The following is a 24542-nucleotide window of genomic DNA, read 5'->3' as shown; positions in this document are numbered from 1 at the left end:
GAGGGTGATGACAAACAGCTGCTTTAGTGACTGGAAGCCAGCATCCAGTGGCGTATCACAGGGATCTGTGCTGGTTTCCTATTGTTTGCCAATTATATAAACAACATAAATGACTAGATGGGTGGTAGGATCAGTAAGTTTGCGGATGACGCAAAGATTGGCCGCATGGTTAACAGTGAGGTTGAGTGTCTTGGATTACAGGAAGATGTAGACGGATTGGTCAAATGGGCAGTAAAGTGGCAGATGGAATTTAACCCTGAAAAGTGGGAGGCGATACACTCTGAAGGAGTAATGTGACAAGGAAGTAGTCAATGAATCACATGACACTAGGAAGTTCCGAGGAACAAAGGGACCTGGCTTGACGTGTTTGTCCATAGATCTCTGAACGCAGAAGGGCAGATTAATAGGACGGTGAAAAAGGCATATGGGACACTTGCTTTTATCAATTGATGCATAGATTACAAAAGCAGGGAGGTCATGTTGGAGTTATATAGAACTTTGGTGAGGCCACAGCTGGAGTACTCTGTGCAATTCTGGTCGCTACATTATAGGAAGGATGTGATTGAACTGGAGGGGTGCAGAGACGATTCACCAGGATGTTGCCTGGGATAGAGCATTTAAGTTATGAGGAGAGGTTGGATAGGCTTGGGTCATTTTCGCTGGAGCAGAGAAGACTGAAAGGTGCCCTGATCAAGGTGTACAAGATTATGAGGGGCATGGACAGGGTGGATAGTGAGCAGGGTCAGTTATGAGGGGACACAAGTTCAAAGTCAGGGGGGATTTGAGGAAAATCTTTTTTAACCAGAGGATGTTGACGGTTTGGAATTCACTGTCTGGGAGGATGATAGAGGTGTTCCCTCACATCTTTTAAAAACTACCTGGATGAGCACATCATAACATCAAGGCTATGAGCAAAGTGCTGGAAAATGGGATTAGATAGGCAGGTCAGATGTTTTTCATGCATTAGACCATAAGTCCATGAGACATAGGAGCGGAAGTAAAGCTATTCGGCCCATCGAGTCCACTCCACCATTCAATCATGGCTGATTTCAACTCCATTTACCCGCGCTCTCTCCATAGCCCTTAATTCCTCGAGAAATCAAGAATTTATCAACTTCTGTCTTAAAGACACTCAACATCCCGGCCTCCACCGCCTTCTGTGGCAATGAATTCCACAGACCCACCACTCTCTGGCTGAAGAAATCTCTCCTCATCTCTGTTCTAAAGTGACTTCCTTTTATTCTAAGGCTGTGCCCCCGGGTCCTAGTCTCCCCGGCTAATGGAAACAACTTCCCTACGTCCACCCTATCGAAGCCATTCATTATCTTGTAAGTTTCTATTAGATCTCCCCTCAACCTCCTAAACTCCAATGAATATAATCCCAGGATCCTCAGACGTTCATCGTATGTTACGCCTACCATTCCTGGGATCATCCGTGTGAATTTCCCCTGGACCCGCTCCAGTGCCAGTATGTCCTTCCTGATGTGGGGGGCCCAAAATTGCTCACAGTATTCTAAATGGGGCCTAACTAATGCTTTATAAAGCTTCAAAAGTACATCCCTGCTTTTATATTCCAAGCGTTTTGAGATAAATGGCAACATTGCATTTGCTTTCTTAATTACGGACTCAACCTGCAAGTTTACCTTTAGAGAATCCTGGACTAGGATTCCCAAGTCCCTTTGCACTTCAGCATTGGTGCAGGCTAGGTAGGCCGAAGGGCCTCTTCCGCACTGTATTATTCTGTGATTCTGTGATTTAGTTGGCCAGCCATTTCTTCCCTGTTATAAATTCCTTGTTTCTGACTGTAAGAGACCTACATTTGTCTTCACCAATCCTTTTCTCATCACATACCTATACAGCTTCTACAATCAGCTTTCATATTCCCCGAAAACTTACTCTCGCACTCTAGTTTCCATTTCTCAATCCCTTTGTCCTCCTTTGCTGAATTCTAAACTATTTTTCCAGGCCAATTTGTATGCTTTTTCCTTGGATCTAATACGATCTCTAATTTCTCTTGCAAGCCATGGTTGCATCACCATTCCCATTTTATTTCTGTGCCAGTCAGGAATGAACATTTGTTGAAGTTCATCCATGCGCTCTTTGAATATTTGCCATTGCCTACTCACCATTATTCCTTTAAGTAACGTTCCTCAATCCATCATTGCCAAATTGCGCCTCATACCATCGTATTATTCTTTATTTAGATTCAGGACCCGAGGCTCAGAATCAACTACGTCACTGTCCATCTTGATGACGAATTCTATCATATTATGGCCGCTCATCCCCAAGAGGCCTCGCACAACTAGTTTGCCACTTGTTCTTTCTCTTTTCACAATATCCAGTCTCTAGTTGGTTCCTCAATGTATTGATCCAGAAAACCATCCCATATACTGTCATGATATACACCAGTATATCATGGTGCAGATACACACACACTGATGGACACACAGCAAGACCAATCAACACACACAACACCGTAGCCAATCACCAGTTAGAGCACACTCACTAGAAAGACAGGGGACATCCGAGTTCCCGCTCATTCGGGATGCAACCTCCTACAAGGACAGAGCTTAGAGCTTACAGCACAGATCCTCATAATGTGCTGAGTGCATAGACTGGTTAGGACAGGCATAGGTCGTTAGTTTAATCTAACATCGTGTTAACCCACAGTGAAAGTATGTTCAACAGTTTCTAACTTAATAAAATAGTGTTGTACTATTTTAAGTGTTGGTGGCCTGTATGTGTTCCACGGATCCAGAACACCCAACACATCATATACATTCCAGGAATTCCTCCTCGATGGTATGATTACTAATTTGATTTGCCCAACCTAGTTGCAGATTAAAGTCATCCATAAATAAAGTAATCCTTTAGCGCACGTGTCTCTAATTGGAACTAGAGCTACCTCTTTATTCACTTTTCCAAATGGACGTAAAACTGGTAAGCTGATATCCCCGGAGTAAAGGAATAGGTAAAAGTATGCATTCCCCCCCCCCCCCACACACACAAACAATTTCTATGTCATTACTTTACCAGTGCCTGCTGTAAGCAGATGCGTTCCATCTCAGGGAATTCCTTGGAAAGTGTAAATGGAATGAAAATGTGGTACGCTGGATTTTTTGCCCCTTTTTCTCTACCCTTTCTCTTAATAACTAAGCTTTACCTATAATCTTTAAAGCAAAACATCAGGGCATTATCTGATTATTCACTCGCGGTTGGTAAGAAATTTTTGTTAACTGTAAAAGCACTTTGGGATCGTCCAAGGATGTGATACAGTAAGTGCCGCAAATCTAACATCTCCTTCCCTCCCTCAGGCTGTCTTCCTCCTCCGAGTTTTTAAAGCCTTAACTTGCCAAACAAACGCTATTACTTGGTTTTCTCATCTGAACGCCTGATACTTTTAACATGTCTTCTGGCTTCACCTGGGTTTCTCAATTTAAAAAAATACAGCTGGCAGTCAAAGAGGATTGTCACATTTTAACAACAGTGCTTGTCCTTCCTAAGTATCTGGTATGGTATCGCCTTAATGATAATGTTGCAGTGCTGGGAATAATCAGGCAAATTCAACATATTTCAAATTAATTTTCATAGCAAGCTGATTTCTCTTTCAGCTCTATGACTGGAGAACATGTTTCTCTGGACATCTTTAATTCATAATTTTGTTTAGATATTTAAGTGGGCTACTGAAGCTATGATCTCAGAGATCCAATCTGGAACATTTCCCAGACTAAATTTGATGCAGTGCCTGATTTTTGGCACCAGTCATGTTTTTCTTACATTTTATGGTTTGTTTCTGTCACACAGCTGTTCTCCAGGCCTTGTTGCTAACTGTTGGAATGTCCTGGTGTAACTTCCCCACATGGCACCACCTATCAGAATGTCTGTTTCGCAGGTTTATGAACAGTAAGTGAAAGAATAATCTTGACATCGTGGATTATGATTACTTGGGAAGAGATTTATGGTCCCAGAGGTTGACCACTTTTCTAGCATACTCCCACGATAAAAAATAAAATATTCCAGATCCTTGCTTGTGCAGCAGTTGGAGTTTGATCTCGAAAGGAGTGTAACTTTCACACACTCTTTCCAAGGCAAAGCAGAACTGACACATGCCTATTTCGGGAGTACCCACCTTGGTCGTCAGTCAGACATAGGACAGGTTTCTGTATGCGAACTATTGGCTGTTCACACCGGCGGGATATTCTGGTCCCGTTGAATGCATCCCATGTCGCCGGGGAACCTGAGGCGGAGAGCACCATTGGTGGGACGGGCTGATCCCGCCGGTACGAACAGCAGGTAAATTCCGGGGAGCTGAACTCGCTGGCCACACCGACTCCTCAGAGATCAGGCCACCATTTTGAGAGGGTGGCCCGGTCTCTAACTGAGCTTGAGGGTCCCTCACAACTCCCACCCATGTGCAATGTCGTCCCCCACACACTACCCCACCCCCCCCAAATAATGACACCCAGTTATGGGGTCGCTGAGGGCTCCCCTTTTCAGGCCTACCCATGACCCCATTTGCACCATCCCCCCACTTCCAGGACTCCCACCCTTCACCCCCGCTGCCAACCTTCTGGAAGCCCCCTTATTCCCACCCTGCACCCTCTCACGCTTCATACCTCCTCTCCACCATCCTTTCAAGGGCATGGCCCCCTTTGGCCCTGGCATTTGGCTGTGCCACTCTGGCAGCTAGGCAGTGCTCCTGTCAGCTTTGCAGTGCCACCTATGCACCTTGGCAGTGCCAGGGTGGCAGTGGCAAGGTGCCCACATTCAAGGGGAAGGCCTGGGAGATCCTCAGCTTACCAATTCACCTGGTCCACGTTTATGTTGACCAGTACTGAACGATGCCCAACTGGGAACTCCCTAGGAAGTCCAGGAGGTGCCGGGAGCATGATAGATTCCGGGTGAGTACGCTTTAGCAGGCTTTAAACCAACTTAGGTGTCCGAGGTTTGATCCTGCCCATTATGGGCGATATCCTGGTTACGAGGTCTGGGTTGATCTTGTGAGGTGTACTGGCTGTCGGAAACCCAACGGGAGCCTGTCCCGGCATCTACCGGCCGTGTTGCGCTTATCTTCGGGTGCAACTTAGCCGGTAGATCGTGCCCATAGCACATAGCTAACAGATGTAGGCCTGATCAAACCAGGGAGGAGGTTAGAATAACCGGGACCAGGTTGGGATTGAGGCTTCAACCCCCTTCCTCCTTCCCCTGCTAAAAATGGTGCATCACTACCACTTCCACTAGGTTCCAATTCCAATTCTCTTTCGGTACCTAGTGGTGCACTACGTTTTCCAAAGCTAGTCTGTGACAATGGGCTTGTAGCTTGAGGGCACCACTCCACATCAAGCATGGCTGACCAGCAACTCTTACTGCCAGTCATTGGCGTGTTTGGAAGGATTTACAGGTTGACACATTCAACCTGTTTGGCGCACCTTCCTCGACCATCGAGTGAGTCTTGGGGTGGGACTCAAACTGGAGCTTCTGGCTCAGAGGCAGGGACACTACCCACTGCGCCACAACTACTCCCTTCAACTGGGCGTTCCAGCACATCCTTTATAACATATGCCATAGTTACACTCCTAGTGACTGGGCTAATCAGGAACAATTCTTTTCCAGGTTCAGCAGCAGAGGCTGTACATAAGCGCATTCAAGCCATTTATACAAGATCTGCCATTATGGTTTTTCTGAGAGGGATTAATGATTTTTTAGATTTACCACTTTCTTTCATTATTTTGATACCGAAGTGAAGGGCCAAAGCCCTTTTCCTAAGTCACCTTTCATACCACTCACACGATGCTCAATGTGTTGCCTGCTTGAAAGGCTGATTTTATTTTTCAGTTGTCATCAGCTCTTGGGAGAAATGTACGAATTAGATTGTTGTTTCAAAATTTATACATTAGGGCGGCCTTTCTCAATATGAATCAAATCCATATAGATGGGGGAAAAAACGATTGGAACTACCTTCTCCCAAAATGAATGGCACATTGAAAAATAAAAACCAACAGCTACCATGCACTGTCAATTTAACAAGTGTCATTTACATCATTGTAACTCACCCACAATAACCTCGGCTAAGATTTCAGGGGCATCCTATCTCTACATTTTCATTATGTTGAAATAAAGGCATACATAAAATCCATGGACATTGTAATCTTATAATGGATAAAGAAAAATGAAGGTCTGTTGTCTCATTTCTTTCTGGATGGACCTCATACTATAAGATCACCCAGTGGCATTTTCAACATTTCTATTACACTCAAGCAGCTAAACTAAAGTAAATGTATACGAATCTATACTTCCCATAAGGGAGGCGAATGTGCATCCGTTCTGTACAATCTTGCTACAGTGGGCTGGATTCTCCAGTCCACCAGCCACGTGTTTTTCAGCGGTATGCCATTCGCTGGTGGCGGGATTCTATCTTCCCGCTGCTTGTCACTGGGATTTCCCATTGTAACCACCCGATGCCGCCGGGGGGCCAGCTGGCGAGGGTGCGCTGCCAGTGGGAAATGTGAATCCCGACAACCTGAGAATTCCAGCCAGTATTTTGCATCCGCAAATTATACGTACGACATGATTTAGAAGCAAGAAGTGGCTCCTTTAAATTTAGCCTTGTAGACACTTTTACAACCCTGTCAACTCATAGTTTGTCATTCTTTTTCATCAACGTTCACTCGTTGCTGTTCTGACATTTATCTTTTTAAAAGACACTAATTCTTCATCTATCACCACTGGTAGATAGGTCCTTCTATAGCAGCAATGCACTTTCCTTTTATTGATATGTGTGCTTATTGCTCACTTTACCTAAATGCGCAGTCAATTGTAATATAAAATAAAAACAGAATCTGGTGGAAATACTCAGCAGGTATGACAGAATCTGTGGAGAAAGAAAAATAATTAACATTTCAGGGGCGACATTCTCTGACCCCCCGCCGGGTCGGAGAATCGCCGGGGGCTGGCGTGAATCCCGCCCCCTCCGGTTGCCGAAGTCTCCGGCACCGGATGATACATTAGGGCCCCATCTCTGGATCTGTAAAGATTTAATCACCTGCTAATGCTCGCATTCCAAGCATTGTCTGGCAGCTTTGAATTTGTCTACATATTTGTTTCTGGAACAGACCTCTTCATTCACCTGAGGAAGGAGCAGCGCTCCGAAAGCTAGTGACATCGAAACAAACCTGTTGGACTTTAACCTGGTGTTGTAAAACTTCGTACTGTGTTCACCCCAGCCCAACGCCGGCATCTCCACATCATTAACTTAACGTGGCAGTGACCGACAAGTGCTAGGCAGATACAGGCCTGTTATCTGTAGTTCCGGTCTTCTAGTCCACTGTTAGTTGGTTATCAATCTGGTTCTCTTCTGGGCTCTGGCCTTCCTTCTGTTGGTAGGGTGGAGGTCTCCTCCTTTAGCCGGTGGAAGTCACCATTGTTAGTTACTGCTGGTCAAGAGAGAGAATGAATCTGTGCAGTAACTTTTATGCTGTTTGAATTTTGTGATTTTTTTAGTGGGCGGTCTCTGGGTCATTTGTCAATCAATTGATCAGGGCTCGATCAACCTGACCGATCAAGTCCAATCAGGGGCTGCCACATCAATTTTGGGATTGGTACTCAGTGGCAATGGTTGAAGGTGTTGAATGCATGTAGGCTTCACTGTGGAAACTCTGATCGAGGTGATGGCCGGAGAATTCGAGAGGCAGTTCGCTACGCACATGGAGGTGCTGAGAAAGGAGATGATGGCTGCGATGAAGGAGTGGTGGAGGAGGCGATTACCCGGTGAAGTCGGCGATGTCGAAGACATCGGGCGCGATTCTCCGATCGCGGGACAGAGTGTCCGCGCCGTTGTGAACGCCGTCGCGTTTCACGACGGCGCGAAACGGGCGTGAGCACTCGCGATTCATAATAATAAGAACTAGGAACAGGGGTAGGCCATCTGGCCCCTCGAGCCTGCTCCGCCATTCAATGAGATCATGGCTGATCTTTGTGGACTCAGCTCCACTCTCCAGCCCGTACACCATATCCCCAAATCCCTTTATTCTTTAGAAAGGTATCTATCTTTTTCTTAAAAACGTTTAAAGAAGGAGCCTCAACTGCTTCACTGGGCAAGGAATTCCAGAGATTCACAACCCTTTGGGTGAAGAAGTTCCTCCTAAACTCGGGCCTAAATCTACTTCCCCTTATTTTGAGGCTATGCCCCCTAGTTCTGCTTTCCCCGACCAGTGGAAACAACCTGCCCGCATCTATCCTATCTATTCCCTTCATAATTTTATATGTTTCAATAAGATCCCCCCGCATCCTTCTAAACTCCAATGAGTACAGTTCCAGTCTACTCAACCTCTCGTCATAATCTAATCCCCTCAACTCTGGGATCAATCTAGTGAATCTCCTCTATACTCCCTCCAGTGCCAATATGTCCTTTCTCAGGTAAGGAGACCAAAACTGAACACAATACTCCAGATGTGGCCTCACCAACACTTTATACAATTGCAGCATAACCTCCCTAGTCTTGAACTCCATCCCTCTAGCAATGAAAGACAAAACTCGATTAGCCTTCTTAATCACCTGTTGCACCTGCACACCAACTTTTTGCGACTTGTGCACCAGCACACCCAGGTCCCTCTGCACAGCAGCATGTTTTAACATCTTACCGTTTAAATAATAATCCATTCTGCTGTTATTCCTCCCAAAATGGATAGCCTCACACTTGGCAACATTGAATTCCATCTGCCAGACCCTAGCCCATTCACCTAACCTATCCAAATCCTTCTGCAGACTTCTGGTATCCTCTGCACTTTTTGCTTTACCACTCATCTTAGTGTCATCTGCAAACTTTGCCACATTGCACTTGGTCCCCAACTCCAAATCATCTATGTAAATTGTGAACAACTGCGGGCCCAACACTGATCTTTGAGGGCCCCCACTAGTTACAGGTTGCCAACCAGAGAAACACCCATTTATCCTCACACTCTGCTTTCTGTTAGTTAACCAATCCTCTACCCATGCTACCACTTTACCCTCAATGCCATGCATCTTTAGTTTATACAGCAACCTTTTGTGTGGCACCTTGACAAGAGCTTTCTGGAAATCCAGATATACCACATCCATTGGCTCCCCGTTATCTACTGCACTGGTAACGTCCTCAAAATGTCTACCAAATTAGTCAGACACGACCTACCCTTTATGAACCCATGCTGCGTCTGCCCAATGGGACAATTTCCCTCCAGGTGCCCCGCTATTTCCTCCTTAATGATAGATTCCAGCATTTTCCCTACAACCGAAGTTAAGCTTGCCAGCCTATAATTACCCGCTTTCTGCCGACCTCCTTTTTTAAACAGTGGTGTCATGTTTGCTACTTTCCAATCCTCTGGGACCACCCCAGAGTCTAGTGAATTTTGATAAATTATCACTAGTGCGTTTACAGTTTCCCTAGCCATCTCTTTTAACACTCTGGGATGCATCCCATCAGGGCCAGGAGACTTGTCTACCTTTAGCCCCATTAACTTGCCCAATACTGCCTCCTCAGTGATTACAATCATTTCAAGGTCCTCACCTATCATATCTTTATTTCCATCAGTCACTGGCATGTTATTTGTGTCTTCCACTGTGAAGATTGACCCAAAAAACCTGTTCAGCTCCTCAGCTATTTTCCCGTCTCCTATTATTAAATCTCCCTTCTCATCTTCCAAAGGACCAATATTTACCTTAGCCACTCTGTTTTGTCTTATATATTTGTAGAAGCTTTTACTATCTGCTTTTATGTTCTGAGCAAGTTTACTTTCATAGTCTACCTTACTCTTCTTTATAGCTTTTTTAGTAGCTTTCTGTTGTCCCCTAAAGATTTCCCAGTCCTCTAGTCTCCCACTAATTTTTGCCACTTTGTATGTTTTTTCCTTCAATTTGATACTCTCCCTCACCTCCTTAGATATCCACAGTCGATTTTTCCCCTTTCTACCGTCTTTCTTTTTTTGCGGTATGAACCTTTCCTGAACACTGTGAAAGATCGCTCGGAAGGTTCTCCACTGTTCCTCAACTGCTTCACCATGAAGTCTTTGCTCCCAGTCGACCTTAGCTAGTTCTCTCATCCCATTTGTTTAAGCCTTTGTTTAAGCACAAAACACTCATGTTTGATTTTACCTTGTCATCCTCCAACTGTATTTTAAATTCCACCATATTGTGGTCGCTCCTTCCAAGAGGATCCCGAACTATGAGATCATTAATCAATCCTGCCTCATTACACAGGACCAGATCTAGGACCACTTGTTCCCTTGTAGGTTCCATTACATACTGTTCCAGGAAATTATCCCGGACACATTCTATAAACTCCTCCTCAAGGCTGCCTTTACCAACCTGGTTAAACCAATCGACATGCAGATTAAAATCTCCCATGATAACCGCTGTACCATTTCTACATGCATCCATTATTTCTTTGCTTATTGCCTGCCGTACCATCCTGTTACTATTTGGTGGCCTATAGACTACTCCTATCAGTGACCTTTTCGCCTTACTATTCCTGATTTCCACCCAAATTGATTCAACCTTGTCCTCCATAGCACCAATATCATCCCTTACTATTGCCCGGATGCCATCCTTAAACAACAAAGCTACACCACCGCCCTTACCGTCCATTCTATCCTTTCGTATAGTCTGATACCCTTGGATATTTAACTCCCAGTCGTGACCATCTTTTAACCATGTTTCAGTAATGGCCACTAAATCATAATCATTCACGATGATTTGCGCCATCAACTCATTCACCTTTATTTCGTATACTACGAGCATTCAGGTAAAGTACACTTATGCTGTGTTTTATGTCTTTGTTATGAATCCTAACACCTTGATCAGTAACTTTTCCCAAATTATTTTTCCTCTTACCCTTTCTCCTAATTTTCCTTGTCTTTGAACCCATATCTCTCCATAATAACCTGTCACGTAACCTGCTGCCTTGCTCTCGATTAACCATTATACTGTCCATAGCTTTACCCTTCCCTTCCCCCCAACTTGCTAGTTTAAAGTCCTTGTGACCAACCTATTTATCCTATTCGCTAGAACACTGGTCCCAGAATGGTTCAGGTGAAGACCGTCCCAACGGTACAGGTCCCTCCTGCCCCAGTACTAATGCCAATGCCCCATGAAATGGAATCCCTCTTTCCCGCACCACTCCTTTAGCCACGTGTTAACTTCCCTAATTTTCTCAACCCTATGCCAATTGGCACGTGGCTCGGTTAGTAATCCAGAGATTATAACCCTGGAGGACCTGTTCTTTAATTTAGTCCTTAGTGTTTGATAATCCCCAAACAGGTCCTCTTTCCTAGTCTTACCTATGTTGTTAGTCCCAACGTGGACCACAACAACTGGATCCTCCCCCTCCCTCTCCAAAATCCTTTCAAGCCGATCAGAGATGTCCCTCACCCTGGCACCGGGCAGGCAACATACCACGCGGGACTCACGATCTGGCTTACAAAGGATGCCATCAATCCCCCTAATTATAGATTCCCCAACAACTACCACTTGTCTTTTTGCTCCCCCCTCTTGAATGGCTTTCTGTAACACGGTGCAGTGGTCAGTCAATGCATCCTCCCTACAGCCCTCTTCCTCATCCACATTCTGGCCCCCACAGGGGACCAGCATGGCGCTGGAGCAGTTCATGCCACTCCAGCCTCACTTCCTGGCACGCGCTGGGGGCGGCGCCAACCCACGCATGCGAAGTTGGGCCGCGCCAACCCGTGAATGCGCAGGGGACTTCTTCAACCCGCCAGCCCCAACACAACATGGCATGGGGATTCAGGGGATGGCTGTATAATAAAATAGGGCCGGAGCTGGAGAGGACGGCCTGCCGATCGGGGAGCCCCGATTGTGGGCCAGACCCCATCGGAGGCCCCCCCCCCCCAGTGAAGGCGTGCCTCTCCATCTCCCACAGGCCACCCCCCGACTCTACGTGGACAGTTCCTGCCGGCTGCGAGCAGGTGTGAACGGCGCCGGTGGGACTCTGCCGTTTCCGCGCGGCCGTTCAGCCTATCAAGGCCGGAGAATCGGCAGCCCGGCCGCGGACAGCGGCCCGCGCCAGGCGCGTGCCAAAGGCGCCGGCGCAAATGGTGCCGATTCTCCGGTGCTCGGAGAATCGCCTGCCGGCATCGGACCCGTGCCATGGGAAAAAAATGGCGCGAACGGCAATTCTCCCACACGGCGCAGCATGGGTGAATCCTGCCCATTAGCCGAGGTACGGGAGCAAGCAGAGAAGTTGAAGGGTGTGAAGGAAGCTCTGCTGCAACACAGTGACCAGTTCACCTCGATGGGTAAGGAGTTGTGGAGGGTGGTGGATGCCAGATGGAGAAGGTGGAGGCAGGCCAGGGGGGCAGGTACATGATAGTGACGGGGGCGTTAGAGGGGAGGTTGGTGTCGCTGGCGCGCATATATGGCCGCAACTGGGATGATGCGGGGTTTGTGAAGAGGGTGCTGGGTGCCATTCCGGATTGGATACCCACAAGTTAATAGTGGGGGGGGGGGTCGGAATATGGTGCATGAACCAGAGGTGGACAAGTCTGAATCGCACTCGCTGCCCAGTTAAGGGGGAGGGGAGGGGTGCAAAGGCACTGGCTGGGCTCATGAGAGAGATGGGAGGAGTGGACCCGTGGAGGTTCTTACACCCGCGGTAACAGGAGTTTTCATTTTCCTTCCCGGTACACTCGAGGATAGACATTTTCATGGTGGGGACAGCGCTATTGGCTGGGGTTAGGAGGTCGGAGTATTCAGCAATAGTGATTTCGGATTATGCTCTGCATTGATTAGATGTGGTTTTGGAGAAGGGGATGACCGGAGGTTTTTGTTATAAGATTGGGAAGCTGATCGTGGAATATGTGTTTTTTTTGCACGGGGGAGGTTTCGCAGTCGGTGGTTTGAGAGGCCCTGAAGGCAGTGGCGAGGGGGTAGGTGATCTCCTTCAAGGCTAAGGTGGACAAGGAAGAGAGAGAGGAGCGCTAAAAATTGATAGAGGAGATGCTGGAGGTGGATAGAAGGTACACGGGGACCCAACCGTATTGGCCAAGAGGAAGGAGCTTCAGACGAGGTCCGACCAGTTGTCCACAGGAAAAGCTGTGCGCCCGTTGAGAAGGGTGAAGGGGGCGGTCTACGAGCACAAGGAGAAGGCAGGGTGTATGCTGGCCGGCAAGCTCCAGAGGGAGGCAGCGGAGAGGGAGATAGTCAATGTACGGGACAGGATGGGGAAGTTGGTGGTGGCCCCGGAGCAGGTCAATAAAGTATTGAAAGAGAATTAGATGGAGCTATATAGATCAGAGTCAGCAGGGGAGGGGCGGGAGATGAGGGAGTTCCTGGAGGAGTTGGAGTATCCGAGGTTGGGTGAGGAGGATGGAGTAGGCTTGGAGGGGCCGGTAGGGGAGCAGGAGGTGAAGGAGTGAATTATGAGGATGCAGGCAGAGGAGGTGTGGTAGGCTATATTAGGGGTATCGCGGTACCTAGGTGGGATTTACATTATACTGTAGTATGAGTGGTGGAACCTGCTTGCTGGTTCCGCCCAGCAGGTGGAGCATAAGAGTCTGTGTTTCACCCACAGCAGTCATTCTGTACCGGAGCTGCTGGGGTAACTACTTGTTCATTGGGTGGGGTTATTGGGTTATGGGGATAGGGTGGAGGTGTTGACCTTGGGTAGGGTGTGTCATGATATCCATATTAGCATATCATGGTGCAATCACACACACACTGATGAACAGGTAGTTGGACCAACCAACACACACACAATACAGCACACGCACTATAAAACAGGGAACAACACAGTTCCCGCTCATTCTACCAGGAGATAGCTCAGAGCACAGAGCTCACAGCGTGCCATTCAGACACAGACCATGTGCTGAGTGCCTCACCAAGACAGTGATAGGGCTGGGTCCACAGGTTAGCTGGTGAAGCACGAACCTCAACCAGCAGTTAGTAGTTGTTATTGTTTAAGACAATAATACAGAGTTGTACCATCTACAGCCGTGTTGGATCATTTGTGCATCGGAACACTCAACACGACATGATACCAGTAGTGGAAGCTAACCAGCGACTGTAAGACCTACCTGCACCCTCTCAGAAATCCGCCATCCTGCTCCATGAAGAACATCAGCCCACCGCAGCCGCTCCGAATCGCTGGAAATCTTGGCGTCAACTGGAAGCTGTTTAAACAGCGCTTCCAGCTTTTCCTAGAAGCCACAGACAGGGAGAATGCATCGGACACCAGGAACATCGCTCTCCTCCTCTCCACGGCGGGGCAACACGCCATCCACATCTACAACTCCCTGGCATTCGCGGAAGGCGAGGACAAGACAAAACACAAGACAGTGCTTCTAAAATTCGAGGAACACTTCAGCGTGGAAGTTAATGAGAGCTTCGAGAGGTACCTCTTCCAGCAGCGCCTGCAGGGTAAGGGTGAGCTTTTTCAATCTTACTTGACACACCTCCGTATCCTTGCGCAGTCCTGCGGCTATGAGGCCACCTCCGACTCCATGATTCAGGATCAGATAGTTTTTGGGGTTATCTCGGACACCCTGCGCCAGCAGCTCCTCAAAATTAAGCACCTCACCCTAGCGACTGCCATCGAGACCTGCGTCCTTCACGAGAACGCAACCAGCCGGTACTCCCAAATCCAGGCGGCCGAAATGGCACGGCAGGAGTCCTACGAGGCGGAGCGGGTCCAGTCGATCGAGTTCCTCCCAGCCCGCGGCCAGGGCGAGGGCGGCCATTTTGCGCGCTTCCCGAGGCCTCCCGCGCTTGTATGCGCCAAAAGAGGGGACGTTGACGCAGAGGGACGCGATGCGCAGGCATGCTCTACGCAGGTCCGCACCGCGCACGCGCGGTGGTGCAATGAACGCCATGACGTCGCGACGTGCGGCAGCTGTGGCTCCGCCCATTTAAAGCGGCAATGTCCGGCCAAAGCGCGACAATGCCTCCGCTGTGGCAGGATGGGCCACTACGCTGCCTGCTGTCGAGCAGCTCAACCTCCCAACTCTCAACAATTCCGCCAGCCTCGTAGGGACGTGCGGGCTATTCAGCCTCCATACACTGAGTCCTATCCTGACAACATGCAGACCAGTGACACCGAAGACAGGGAACCCTTCCGCGTTGCGGTAATCCACAAGAACCGGATGTCCCCAAGTCGGAACCACCAGCCGCTGCCAGTGCACAGCATTGATCCGGGCGATGAGTGGTGTGCCACCCTAACGGTCAACCGATCACAGATCACATTTCGCTTGGACACTGGTGCCTCCGCCAATCTCCTTGCATGGTCAGCCTTCCAGACCTTGAAGGTTAAACCACCGATTCTGCCATCCCACTGTCAGCTGGTTGACTATAATGGAAACGTCATCCCGGCCACAGGATCCTGACAGCTCGAGGTTACACACAACTTACATAAAGCCACATTGTCTTTTGAAATAGTTGGATCCTCGAAGGACTCTCTGTTAGGCGCATAGGCGTGCAAGGTCCCCCACCTCGTTCAGCGGGTACACACTCTGTCTCCAGAAGGCACGTCCGACTTCCCAGATGTAGACTTTAGGGCGCAGCTCCACTCACTCCTCGCGCACAACCAGGAGGTTTTCAAGGGCATGGGCACACTGCCCTACACCTACAAAATAGGGCTCAAACCGGACGCCACCCCGGTCATTCACGCACCTCGTAGGGTCCCAGCACCACTCAAGGACCGCCTCAAGCAGCAGCTGCAGGACCTGCAGGACCAAGGAGTGCTTTCCCGAGTCACAGAGCCAACGCCCTGGGTCAGCTCCATGGTGTGCGTCAAGAAGCCCTCCGGCGAGCTCCGGATCTGTATCGACCCAAAAGATTTGAATAATAACATTATGAGGGAACACTACCCCATACCCAAACGAGAAGAAATCACGAGCGAAATGGCTCGGGCAAAAATATTCGCCAAGCTTGATGCCTCAAAGGGTTTTTGGCAGAATCAATTGGATCAGTCTAGCAGGAAGCTGTGCACTTTCAACACTCCATTTGGCGGATACAGCTACAATAGGATGGCGTTCGGCATCATCTCGGCCTCTGAGGTGTTCCATCAAATCATGGAAAAGATGATGGAGGGCATCGAAGGGGTATGCGTCTATGTAGGCGGCGTTATCACAGGAGCACATCAGTCGTCTCCAGCGTGTCTTTGCACGGATACGAGATCAGGGCCTGCGCCTCAATCAAGCCAAGTGCTCTTTTGACCAGACTGAGCTAAAGATTTTGGGGGACCACATCTCCCGGTCAGGGGTGCGGCCGGATGCCGACAAAGTGGCAGCCATCGCAGCCATGCAGCAGCCGTCAGACAAGAAGGCAGTGCTGCGCTTTCACGGGATGGTCAACTTCCTGGGGAAATTTATTCCTAACCTCGCCTCGCACACGACGGCTCTTCGCCACCTGGTCAAAAAGACAATGGAATTCCAATGGCTGCCCGCACACCAGAGTGAATGGGAGGAGCTCAAGGTCAAGCTCACCACCGCCCCGGTGCTGGCGTTTTTCGATACCACATGGGAAACGAAGATCTCAACTGACGCCAGCCAGTCCGGCATTGGGGCGGTACTCCTGCAACGGGACGACACCACATCATGGGCCCCGGTCGCCTATGCATCGTGGGCCATGACCCCCACAGAACAGCGCTATGCGCAGATTGAAAAGGAGTGCCTAGGCTTGTTCACCGGCATCGACAAATTTCACGATTATGCGTATGGTCTTCCGCAGTTCACTGTGGAGACCGACCATCGCCCCCTGGTCGGCATCATTCAGAAGGACCTCAACGATATGACCCTTCGCCTCCAGCGCATTCTGCTCAAGCTCTGGAGGTACGACTTCCAACTTGTCTACACCCCGGGGAAGGACCTCATCATTGCAGATGCTCTGTCCAGGGCGGTTAACACACCGCCCGATTCGGAGAGGTTCGTTTGTCAGGTCGACACACAAATAGCCTTCACATCGGCCAATCTACCGGCCACTGACGCACGCCTGGCCCACATTCGCCGTGAGACTGCGGCTGACCCCCTTCTACAGCGTGTAATGCGCCACATGACAGAAGGGTGGCTCAAGGGGCAGTGCCCACAATTCTACAATGTCCGGGACGACTTGGCCTTTATTGATGGTGTCCTCTTGAAGTTGGACCGGATTGTGATCCCACACAGCATGCACTGGCTTGTCCTCGAACAACTGCACGAAGGCCATTGGGCAAAGGTGGGCGTGGACCTCTTTCATGCGCTCGGCAGGGACTACATCATTCTGATTGACTATTTTTCAAATTATCCGGAGGTCATACGCCTGCACGACATGACATCATCAGCTGTCATCCGGGCATGCAAAGAAACCTTCGCTCGCCATGGAATTCCGCTCACCGTCATGTCTGACAACGGGCCTTGCTTTGCGAGCCAAGAATGGTCTTCCTTTGCCACTTCATAAAACTTCACTCACATGATATCCAGTCCCTTGCATCCCCAGTCGAATGGCAAGGCGGAAAAGGACGTCCACGTTGTGAAGCGGCTCCTCTGCAAGGCTGCTGATGCCGGATCTGAATTTTCTTTAGCCCTGCTGGCCTATCGCTCGGCCCCACTGTCCACGGGCCTCTCGCCAGCCCAGCTGTTGATGGGTCGCTCCCTCAGGACCACTGTGCCGTCCATTCATGTTCCTGAACCCGACCATGCTCCAGTACTGCGAAGGATGCAACAACAGCGTGCTCAGCAGAAGGTGGGACATGACGCTCGGGCAACTGATCTTCCTGCCCTGGCGCCTGGAGACAACGTCCGCATACACCTACCGGAGGGTGGCTGGTCGGCAACCGCCGAGGTTCTCCACCGCGTGGCTCCCCGCTCGTTCCTGGTTCGCATGCCTGATGGCTCCATTCGCCGCCGTAATCGGCGGGCCCTTTGTCTGGTTCCGCGCTCGCTACGAGATCATGCACCGGTGCCACGCCCTCCTGTTGTCCCTGATGTCGACTTCGTTGAGCTTCCGCCACCCTGCCTAATCCTCTCTCGCCCGTGGCCAGGCCCATTCCTCATCTGGTGGATCCTGACCCACCCTTGAGGCGGTCAACCCGAATTCGTCTCCCACCTGATAGACTGGACTTATGAGCCTGTTTGCACATTGGACTCACTGAATTGTTCTACACTACTGTTAACGTGTTTCTTTCTTGTCGTTCCAGAAGTTCTCTCTCGTCGTTTGCTGAATGTATTTGTTTTGTTATTGGTACAACCTCGTTGCTCTGTTGCACCTGACACCTTCCTCTTTATATAGTTTAGCCTCATGTACATGTTGTAAATATTGCACACACATACTCAGATGCACTCAGTACACACTTCTATTCATTAGCATGTAGGCACATATCCTTGTGAAAAGGGGGGATGTCATGATATCCACACCAGCATATCATGGTGCAATCACACACACACACTGATGGACAGGTAGTTGGACCAACCAACACACACACAACATCGCAGCCAATCACCAGTGAGAGCACACGCACTATAAAACAGGGAACACCACAGTTCCCGCTCATTCTACCAGGAGATAGCTCAGAGCACAGAGCTCACAGCGTGCCACTCAGACCCAGACCATGTGCTGAGTGCCTCACCAAGACAGGGATAGGGCTGGGTCCACAGGTTAGCTGGTGAAGCACGAACCTCAGCCAGCAGTTAGTAGTTGTTATTGTTTAAGACAATAAAACAGAGTTGTATCATCTACAGCCGTGTTGGATCATTTGTGCATCGGAACACCCAACATGACAGGGTGCTCTTTCCAAGAGCTGGTGCAGACTCAATGGGCCGAATGGCCTCCTTCTGCATTGTAAATTCTATGATTAAAGCCTTCAATTGGACTACAATCTCGCTTCAGTAGTGATTGATCGTGCATCAGAAGGCAGTGGGAACTGACAAACTGCGGCAACTGCAGCGGCTTTGACAAAGGATCAACTGGACTCAAAACGTTAGCTCTTTTCTCTCCCTACAGGTGCTGCCAGATCTGCTGAGATCTTCCAGCATTTTCTCTTTGGTTTGGGAACTGACGTGTTCCCAGTTGAATAAGACATTTAAGGATAAGTTGGCGCCGCTGATGCTGGGAATGTTCGAGGATGTGATCCTCTCTCCAGCGGAGGGAACGGAGACTGTGATGGTGGTGGCACTGGACGCAGAGAAGATGTTGATCGGGTAGAGTTTGGTTACTTAATGGCAGTATTAGAGAGATTTGGAATTGGACCGAGGTTTGTGGCGTGGGTGCGACTGCTGTGCAAGGAGCCAATGGCGAGTGTTCGCACTAACAGCAGGAGCTTGGGGTGCTTTGTATTGCACCGGGGTATGAGACAGGGGTGCCCTATGTCGCCCCTGTTGTTTGCATTGGCTATAGAGCCCCAGGCCATCACGCTAAAGAGCTCAAGGCTGTGGGAAGGGATAGTGAGGGAGGGTGGATCATAGGGTGTCCTTATACACTAATGATCTGCTATTGTATATCTCAGAACTGAGCATGTCAGTAGAGAGTATAATGGAGCTGCTCCAAAGATTTGCGATGTTCTCGGGGTATAAATTGCATTTTGGCAAGTGCGAGTATTTTATGTTCTCTCAGCCGGGAGTAGGGGCAGGGGGCGGGGTGGATGGAGGGTGGGCAGCCATTCCGTTTGGCGGCAACTCACTTTAGGTACTTAGGGGTGCAGGTGGTCCCAGGTTGGGAAGGCTCCGAAAATCTAATTTTTTATTTTATTTTTTTAAATATGTGTATTCAAAATTTTCAACAATTTTCAACCAAACACAAGAAAGAAAAACAAAATTGTACATAGGAAATCAAACAAGGATACATTAACCCCATTTAACCAATAAATACAAAAGAGGGGAAAACGCCCCCTTTAAACAAAAACATAAACCAAACCCCCCCCCCGCTCCTCCCCGAGCTCCTCCTCCCACTTGCCCTTCAACTCCTCCACCAAGGCCTCCTCCGCTTCCTGTAGCTCCTGGTAAATCACCGAGACCTTGCCTTCGCCAACCCATACACCCAAAATCACCCTGTCCTGAATCCTTCGTGCTGGAAATAGCGGAAATTCCCTCACCTGCCGTCTCACAAACGCCCTCACTTGCATATATCTAAGAGCGTTTCCAGGAGGCAACCCAAATTTCTCCTCCAGCGCCCCCAGGCCAGCAAACGTCCCATCTATAAACAGGTCCCCCATCCTTTTAAATCCTGCCCGATGCCAACTTAGGAACCCCCCATCCATCCTGCCCGGCACACACCTATGATTATCCCGCATCGGGGACCAAATTGAGGCCCCCACCTCACCCCTATGTCGCTTCCACTGCCCCCAGATCTTCAATGTCGCCGCCACCATCGGGCTTGTGGTGTACCGCGTCGGCAGGAGCGGCAATGGTGTCGTCACCAGCTCCCCCAAGCTAGTACCCACACAAGACGCCGCCTCTAGCCTCTTCCACGCTGCCCCCTCGCCCTCCATTACCCATTTACGGATCATCGCCACATTAGCTGCCCAATAATAACCACACAGATTCGGCAGCGTCAGCCCGCCCCTGTCCCGGCTGCACTCCAGAAACACCCTCGGGGTCGTGCTCGCCCATACAAACCCCAAAATACTCCTGCTTACCCGGTTGAAAAAAGCCTTGGGGTTAGGATGGGCAGGCACTGGAACACGAACAAGAACCTCGGGAGGATCATCATCTTGACCGACTGCACCTTACCCGCCAGGGAAAGTGGCAACACATCCCATCTCCTAAAGTCTTCCTCCACCTGGTCCACCAACCATGTCAAATTAAGCTTATGCAGGGCCCCCAGCTCCTAGTCGAATGCTCCTCTCCGCTCTCTTCAACGGCAGCTCCTCTAGCCCCTTTTCCTGGCCCCCTGTATGCACTACAAAGATCTCACTCTTCCCCACGTTGAGCTTGTAGCCCAAGAAGTCCCCAAACTCCCTAAGGATCCGCATGACCTCCGCCATCCCCTCCACTGGATCTGCAATATATAACAACAGGTCATCAGCATACAACGACACCCGGTGTTCCTCCCCTCCACGGACCAACCCCCTCCAGTTCCTAGACTCCCTTAATGCCAGCGGCTCAATTGCCAGCGCGAACAGCAAATGGGACAGGGGACACCCCTGTCTCGTCCCCCGGTACAATCTGAAATATTCCGATCTCCACCGGTTCATAGACACGCTCGCCAACCTGACCCACCCTATGAACCCTTCCCCGAACCCAAACCTGCTAAGCACTTCCCATAGGTACTCCCACTCCACCCAATCAAAGGCCTTCTCCGGGTCCATAGCCCCCACCACCTCCGCTTCCCCTCCCACCAAGGGCATCATAATCAAGTTCAGGAGCCTCCGCACATTCACATTTAACTGCCTGCCCTTCACGAACCCAGTCTGGTCCCCATGTATCACTCCCGGGACACAATCCTCAATCCTTGTGGCTAGGACCTTTGTCAGCAACTTGGCATCTACGTTAAGGAGTGAGATCGGCCTATACGAACCGCACTGCAGTGGGTCCTTGTCCCGCTTGAGAATCAGCGAGATCAGCACCCGAGACATTGTCGGGGGCAGAGTCCCTTCCTCCCTCGCCTCATTGAAGGTTCTCACCAGCAACGGGCCCAACAGATCCACATACTTCTTATAAAATTCAACCGGGAACCCATCCGATCCCGGGGCCTTGCCCGCCTGCATGCTCCTCAATCCTTTAACCAGCACCTCCAGCCCCATTGGGGCCCCCAGGCCAGCCACCTGCTCTTCCTCCACCCTCGGGAACCTCAGTTGATCTAAGATCTGCCGCATCCCCTCTCCCCCTTCCGGGGGCTCTGACTTGTACAGGTCCCCATAGAAATCCCTAAATACCTCATTTATTTTAACCGCACTCCGCACCGTATTCCCCCCCCATCCCTGATTCCTCCAATCTCCCTCGCCGCCTCCCTCTTACGTAGCTGATACGCCAGCATCCGACTCGCCTTCTCCCCATACTCATATACTGCCCCCGGCATTTTCCTCCACTGAGCCTCTGCCTTCACCGTGGTCAATAAATCAAATTCCGTTTGGAGGTTCCATCGCTCCCTCAGCAGCCCCTTTTCGGGGGCTCTGCTTAGCTTCTGTCCACCCTTACTATCTCCCCCACCAACCTCTCCTTCTCCATCCTCTCTCTCTTCTCCCTGTGAGCCCTAATTGAAATTAGCTCTCCCTTAACCACTGCCTTCAGAGCCTCCCAAACCACAACCACCTGCACCTCCCCATTATCATTGGCCTCTATGTATCTCTGAATGCACCCCCGGACCCGCCCACACACCTCCTCATCTGCCAACAGTCCCACATCCAGGTGCCATAGCGGGCGCTGGTCCCTCTCCTCCCCCAACTCCACCCAGTGCGGGGCGTGGTCCGAAATCGCTATAGCCGAATATTCTGTTCCCTCCACTCTTGGGATCAGTGCCCTACCCATCACAAAGAAGTCTATCCATGGATAGGCCTTATGTAATTGGGAGAAAAAAGAGAACTCTCTGGCCTCCGGCCTGGCAAACCTCCACGGATCCACTCCCCCCATCTGGTCCATAAAACCCCTTAGGACCTTGGCTGCAGCTGGCCTCTTACCTGTCCTTGACCTGGATCGGTCCAATGCTGGGTCCAGTACCGTATTAAAGTCCCCCGCCCATTATCAAGCTCCCCGCTTCCAGATCCGTGATCTGACTCAACATGCGCTTCATAAACCCTGCATCATCGCAATTCGGGGCATACACATTCACCAGTACCACCCGGGTCCCCTGCAACCTACCATTCACCATTACGTATCGACCCCCATTATACGCCACAATATTCAGCGCCTCAAACAACACCCGCTTCCCCACCAGTATTGCAACCCCTCTGTTCTTCGCATCTGGCCCTGAATTAAAGACCTGCCCTACCCATCCCTTTCTCAGCCTGATCTGATCTGCCACCTTCAAGTGCGTCTCCTTGACCGGCCCATTTAGGCCCCTCACATTCCACGTTATCAGCCGGATCAGGGGGCTACTCCCCGCCCCCCCCCCCCCCCCCCCCCCCGCTGACTAGCCATCCCCTTTCTTAGGCCAGCCAAGTGCCCACGCTTCCCGCACACTCCAGTCCCCCAGGCGGCGAACCCCCGCCCCGACTCTCCCTTTTACCTCCAGCTCCCCTTCGATTAGTACAGCAGCAACACATTTCGCATCCCCCCCCCCAGCTCGACCACCGCCTAGCCCCATTGCTCCCCCCATTGCACTCCCGTAAGTCAGCTGACCCCAGCCACTCCCGCCTTTGCCAACGGCCCCCCATGTGGAATCCCCATCCCATTCCCCCTTCAGGCCGATGTGAGCACCCCTCCAGCACCGCCCCTCCCCTCAGCCCCCCCCCCCTTCCTCAGCGCGGGAAAAAGCCCGCATTTTCCACCTGGGCTGGCCCTGCTCCCCATGGCGCAGCTCCTTTCTCCTACAACCTCACCCCAGTTCCCCACGACCCAGGACCTCCTGCCCCCCCCCTCCCCCGCTTCGCACACAGAGACCGGCCCCTGCAAAACAGTACCGATGCCCACAGACCCACAAAACCCACATATCACATCCACTCACCCCTTCCCACTCCCCAGCTTTCCCACACAACAACGAAAAAACAAACCCAACCCCACATCAAACCCTTAGTTCGAGTCCAACTTCTCATTTTGTATAAAGGTCCATGCCTCATCCGGCGTATCAAAATAATGGTGACGATCTTGAAAAGTGACCCACCGTCACGCTGGCTGCAACAGCCCAAACTTCACCCCCTTTCGGTGGAGCACCGCCTTGGCCCGGTTGAATCCAGCCCTCTTCTTAGCCAGCTCTGCACTCCAGTCTTGATAAATACGGATCTCCGTATTCTCCCACCTGCTGCTCCGTTCCTTCTTCGCCCATCTCAGGATGCACTCCCTGTCCATAAAGCGGTGAAACCTCACCACTTCACCATTGGCAGTTCATTGGCTTAAGGCCTCCTTGCCAGGACTCTGAGCCCCATCCAGCTCCAAGAGCCGTGGGAAGGCTCCCGCCCCCATTAACGTGTTCAGCATTGTGGCTACATTTGCCCCCACGTCGGACCTCTCCATCCCTTCAGGGAGACCCAGAATCCGGAGATTCTTCCTCCTCAACCTATTCTCCAGGTCCTCAAACCTTTCCTGCCACTTCTTGTGCAGCGCCTCTTGCAGCTCTTTCACCGCCAGGCCGAGAATCTCATCCTCGTTTTTAGAGACTTTCTGCTGCACCTCTCGAATAGCCGCCCCTTGGGCCTTCTGGGTCTCCACCAGCTTTTCTATCAACGCCTTCATTGGGGCCAGCATTTCTGCTTTCAGCTCTGCAAAGCAGCTTTTCAAAAACTCCTGCTGCTCCCGCGCCCATTGCGCCCACGCTGCCTGGTCTCCACCCGCTGCCATCTTACTTTTCCGCACCCGCTCTCCTCTCTGCTCCAAAACCACTTTTTTTAATCGCTCCACTCCTGGACCACTCCATACAATGCTGGGGGAACCTTACTGCTGCCTTCCCACACCGGGAATCGTCGTCCAAGTGCTGCTGGGGCTCCACAAAAGGGCCAA

This window comes from Scyliorhinus torazame, chromosome 5 (assembly GCF_047496885.1).
Source record: "Scyliorhinus torazame isolate Kashiwa2021f chromosome 5, sScyTor2.1, whole genome shotgun sequence".
Classification (NCBI taxonomy): Eukaryota; Metazoa; Chordata; class Chondrichthyes; order Carcharhiniformes; family Scyliorhinidae; genus Scyliorhinus; species Scyliorhinus torazame.
This window is presented reverse-complemented; position numbering follows the sequence as displayed.